Genomic DNA, 6000 nt, shown 5'->3' with positions numbered 1-6000 from the left:
AATAATAAAAATTAAACAGGCTGAATGCCAGCGAACAAAATGTCTTTAAAATAGAGCAGGGAACACATATTGAATGCCGCGTTTACAAGCATGTGTCATCTCGCGTTCTCAGGCCTGGCTTGCTGTTTAAAATAAATATTTGCACTCTTTGGCTCATTAGAGTAGCCTGACTGCCTTGCCTTGTTAGACAGTAGAGCAAGGGTGGGGAAACTGTGGGCCTTTTATGACTCGTGGACTTCAACTCCCAGAATTCTTAAGCCAGCCATGCTGCCTCAGGAATTCTGGGAATTGAATATGTCCCCGAGTCATAAAAGAGCCAAGTTTGCAAAAGGGGATCCCATGATCCTGGGACACTGAGACCGTCATAAATATGAGTCAGTTGCCAAGCATCTGAATTTTGATCACCTGGACAATGGGGATGCTACTGTGGGGATGTAGGTGTTTTTCAATGCGGTTGTAACTTCAAATGGTCACTAAATAGACTGTTCTGAGTCGAGGACTACCCAAATCTTGCCTGCCTGCAGAAAATTGTGAAGACCATATATCGCATGCCAAAAGTGTGTGGGGGTGGGGGGGTGCGTGCCCACACCCATAATTCAATGCGCCCCACGCATGCGTGCGTGACTCCCCCTGCTTTTAGCACGTGATGGCATGGTGGGTCCGGTAGGCCCGTTTTTTCGCCCTTCCCATGCTCCAGAGGCTTTCTTGGAGCCTGGGAAGGGCAAAAACGGCCTTCCCCACCCTCCTGGAGGCCCTCTGGAGGCCAGAAACAGCCTGTTTTCTGACTTCCAGTGGGCTCGGAAGGCCCAAAAATCAGCTGGTCAGTGCGCACATGCGCGCCGGAGCTCAGCTAGGACAACGCTCGAGTGCCCACCAATATGGCTCCACATGCCACCTGTGGCACACATGCCTAGGTTCACCATCACGGATATAGGTAGTCCTTGAATTTTTGGAAAAGCTATCTGGTTGATCAGACTTCGGTTTGGTCTGCCTGAATTCTGAGCCTTGCTATTCTTGAAAAGAAGATTTAACAAATTATTCTTCACGTCAATCAAACGAAGATGTCTTGGTCATGTCGTAACAGAAGCACTATTGCCAAATAGAACATATCTGGACTTTGGTTTAACTGAGCTAATAACTGGATATGATTTATGTAACCAACAGTACATTTTCTTAATAGAATTTTATGGGTTTCTGGTGGCCTCGCAAACCCATAATCCGCAAAATGTCAAGAGAGTTTTTTACAAGAGGCTGGCTTTATATTACTAGAAAAGGAAAACTCTGCAGATTCATATTTAACTGTGTAGAAAGTTATGAAGATTTAAAGATTAGAACGGTGCTATTTTTAAACATCAGCTAGCTTTGTTCTTCAATCTGTTTTGTTGGAAGAAATACCCATCTGGTTCAGTTCCAAGCTGGGAGGAAGAAACTGGAAACATGGAGGGTGATTGGAAAGATGGTTTAATGGTTCTCTGGTGCAGCTCAACACATGGAGTTGAGAGTGAGGGGTATTTATGTCTTCTCTTGGGCTCTGAACTTGAGCTTCCTGTTCCTGTGCAAGAACGTGTATTCTATTGGCTGTTGTCAGAGTCCTATGGGGTCATGTTTGTCTGAGCTCCCAGGTTTGGTTGAAGTTTGCCGGGTGATGCAATGTCCTTAGGAAATTGCGCAATGCAGGGACCTCTGTATCTTCTGCTAAATAGTCCTACTGTGTCCTGCAGGGCCATGTCTTAATCCCATCATCCTGGAGCTGAAGCTCTTTTATCTTCTAGATCAGTGGTGGCTAACCTTTTTGCCATCGCGTGCCAAAAGCGGGCGGAGTAGGGGGATTGCGCACGCGTGTGCCCACACCCATAATTCAATGCGCCGCATCCCCCCATGGATGCACGCGTGACCCCCTGCTCTCCCCCTGCTTTTGGCACGTGATGGCACAGTGGGCCTGGTAGGCCCATTTTTTGCCCTCCCCAGGCTCCAGGGACTTTCTAGGAGCCTGGGGAGGGCAAAAACAGCCTTCCCCACCCCTTCCCGGAGGCCCTCTGAAGGCCCGGAAACAGCCCGTTTCCTGACTTCCGGTAAGCCCGGAAGGCCTGAAAATCACCTGGCCAGCACGTACATGCGTGCTGGACTGAGGTAGGGCAATGCTCGTGTGCCCACAGATATGGCACCGTGCCACAGGTTCGCTGTCTCGGTTCTAGATATGTTGGCCCAGTCCTGCTGGGGCTATTAAGAAAGACTTGGGGGCTCTTTTCTGTCTTTAAAAACATGTTTCTCCTTTAGGGAAATATAATATTCTGCCTTTTTTAAATATTTCTCAAAATATTTCATTCTCCTGGGAGGCGGTGGCTTCCCACAGATTTTATGACTTTCTTCTTTTTTCGGGGAAAAATATATCCTGTTAAAATCTTCCTCTCCAGTTACACCCCGAAGGATTCCAACTCTTTTAGAAAATGATGGAATCATTCAATAATTGGCCTTTTTTTCCTGTTCCTTCTAGTCTCCCAGAGTTCCTCAAGACCTCAGGCAGAATTTTGCTTACTGTACACTAATGGAAAGTAATTTGTTTTTACCTCTCTTTGTTCTCTTCAATATACCAAGCCCGATTTTGGTGTCCTTCATGTAGCTAACGGAGAGAGAGAGGGTGGTGCAAAATATTCTACTTTATGCGTTAATCCGAAGTGGAAGGGGGTAGTGAAAATTAATACCTTAAGATTGAAGGACGTTTAAAAAGCAAAATAAACCTCTTTTGATTTCGGAAGACCAATTTAAAACCGTCTTTAAACATTTCGTAGTTTGCTGGCTGTTCTCCCGTCTTCCCCAACGATTGATGCCCATTGGATGCGAATGTCAGCATTCCAGGTTTTTTTTATGTAGATCAGGAATTATGGGGGTTGTTGTCTGAACAAGTTCTAGATAAGTGAAGGTATAATCATAGCTTGTCTACTGAGCACCTTACTTGTATAAACAGCACTGCAGGAAGAGTCATCCCACATACACACACAAACCTTTATTTCCATGCCTCCAGGGAAGACAAAGAAAAAAACGAAACCACGGAAGCTAAAGCAATCCCTTCGGACAAATGGTTATCCAAACATCTTCTTAAAAACTTCCAGTATTGGAGCATTCACAACTTCTGGAGGCAAGTTGTTCCACTGATGAATTGTTCTCACCGTCAGGAAATTTCTCCTTAGTTCTAGGTAGCTTCTCTCCTTGATGGGTTTCCATCCATTGCTTCTTGTCCTGCCTTCAGGGGCTTTGGAGAAGAGCTTGACTCCTTCTTCTTTCAGCTGTCAGAGGATAATTAGAACGGTAGAAAAAGCAATCGCTACCAACCTGCTTTCCACTGAGCATCTGTATACTGCAAGAGTCAAAAAGAGGGCTGGGAAAATATCTACAGACCCCTCACATCCTGGACATAAACTGTTTCAACCCCTACCCTCAAAATGACGCTATAGAGCACTGCACACCAGAACAACTAGACATAAGGACAGTTTTTTCCCAAACGCCCTCACTCTGCTAAACAAATAATTCCCTCAACACTGTCAAACTATTTACTAAGTCTGCATACTATTAATCTTCTCATCATTCCCACCACCCATCTCCTTCCACTTATGACTGTATGACTGTAACCTTGTTGCTGGTATCCTTACGATTTATATTGACTGTTTCCCTATGACTATCATTAAGTGTTGTACCTTATGATTCTTGACGAATTTCTCTTTTCTTTTATGTATACTGAAGCATATGCACCAAAGACAAATTCCTTGTGTGTCCAATCACACTTGGCCAATAAAGAGTTCTATTCTATTCTATTCTATTCTATTCTATTCTATTCTATTCTATTCTATTCTATTCTATTCTATTCTATTCTATTCATCTTCGTTGCTCTTCTCTGAACTCTTCTGCTTCTTCTTCTTCTGCTTTCCCAAAGGTGCTTTTTCAAGAGGCTTTCTTGGTTGTTCTTTGAAGACGTTTCGCTTCTGATCCAAGAAGCTTCTTCAGCTCCGAGCTGAAGTCAGAGCTGAAGAAGCTTCTCGGATGAGAAGCGAAACGTCTTCAAAGAAAAACCAATTGCCTCTTGAAAAAGCACCTTTGGGACAACCGTGATGTGAATGACGGAGAATCTCCATAACTTCTGCTGCTTTGTTTATTCAGAAGTCTCACGAGGGACAGCTCAGCTTGAGACACAACCCCTAATCAATATGTCTGCTGCTGTAGCTTTGCATCGTCAGATATTATCGCTCACTCTTTCTGCTTCACCATTCATTCCACCCTGCATGGATTTCAAGGAGGTCCCCACAGTTGTCCAAAAAAACCCCCAAAATCCTTCATGGCTGGAAACTCTATCAGATCTGAGTGATGTAAACTGTCAGCTGCAGGCCTGGGAAAACAAACATATGGAAAGAAGAGATGTGACGTAGTTTAATTTTTCAGCAGGGAAGGTTCGGTTATATAAATAACAGCTGAAGGGAAGCTGGCTATTTGTAGCTGCAGAGAAGCCTTCTCCATGGGGAGAGAATATTTTTGTCAATAGTTTTGAACCAGAAGAAGATTGCATTCAGTTTTGGTCGCCGCGTTACCAAAAAAGATGTCGAGACTTTGGAGGGAAAAAAAGTGCAGAGAAGAGCAATGAGGACGAATAAAAGGCCTTGAGAAGTGGATAGAACAAATCATAGATCAATCAATAGAAAGAAAACCACAAAACATTCCTGTTAGGAATTTTTACAAGACCATATTCCAAGGAAATGAAATATCTGATGGTACACATATTAACAGCAGCACGAATAGTATATGCAAAAAATGGGAAACAGGAAAGAACTCCAACTGAGGAAGAATTGATAGAAAAATTTTTACAATGTGCTGAGATGGATAAATTAACAAAAGAAATTAAAGAAAAAGAAGAGACAGATTATTATAGAATATGGAATAAATGGCTTAAGGAGAGAAATAAAGAAGAATAACTACCAGGAGGAAAAATTAGAACTATAAAGTATATACATAAGAAATGTATGGGGCGGAATAAAAATGCAGAGAAACGGACAAAAACAAGCAGTACAAAAAAAAAAGAAAAATTTTATATAACAAGAATATAGAATTGTATAAAATTAAGGATATAATTAAAATATGCATATAATAATTGTAGAGAAATGTATAAAGTTAAGTGTGCTAAAGCTAAAAAACATATTGTAATCAAAGAGGGGGGAAAAGGGACAATGGGGAGAAAGAAAGAAAGAAAGAAAGAAAGAAAGAAAGAAAGAAAGAAAGAAAGAAAGAAAGAAAGAAAGAAAGAAAGAAAGAAGAAATGAAGACATATGGGAGGAAAGATAAAATAACAGAAAGAAGACCACGAAGAAACAATGCTTAAAAGAGATAAGATATGTATATGTTGTATGTTATGTGAAAGTCATATATATGTTATAATAAAATTACAAAAAAAAAAAAAAGGTCGTGGGATTCAGCCGGTTTGAGCCGCTTCAGGTGAACCAGCAGTTAAATTGCTGACTGTGGCTGCTGCAACGATAGTAAGTGTGAAAAACAGACACAAGCGGAGGTGGTATTCAGCTGGTTCGGACTAGTTCGGGCCTGCCCACCCACCCACCTACCCACCCCAGCTCTAAGCTGTCCTATTTAGGCATGTTTTCAAGGCTGGGCGCATGCACGGAAGGTGCACAAGCAAGCAAAGCACTGTTCTGCCCCAGCTACAGACCCCAAAGAACGCAGCACACACAAAGTCCGTTCAAACCTTATTTTACTAAATAAATCAGTCTTTTACGACAACGGCTGTTAATTAACTGCATTAACAATCGCCAAGAATAAATCTGAAAGCTTACTGTGGTTGGCAGAATGCCCAGAAGCAATTTTCAGGACGCTGATAAGATAAGCAAGACAAGACACGAAGGTATGTGAATGAAGTTGTTCCCTGCAAATTGCTTCAGTCGGCATTCCTCCTTAAATAGGCTAAGGGAGTGGCCAATTAGCCTCAAGCCTTACTCTTGAGGAGAC

The sequence above is a fragment of the Pituophis catenifer genome, unplaced genomic scaffold (assembly GCF_029215685.1).
Source record: "Pituophis catenifer annectens isolate HBS135680 unplaced genomic scaffold, rPitCat1.0.hap2 SCAF_8, whole genome shotgun sequence".
NCBI classification, from domain to species: Eukaryota; Metazoa; Chordata; class Lepidosauria; order Squamata; family Colubridae; genus Pituophis; species Pituophis catenifer.
This window is presented reverse-complemented; position numbering follows the sequence as displayed.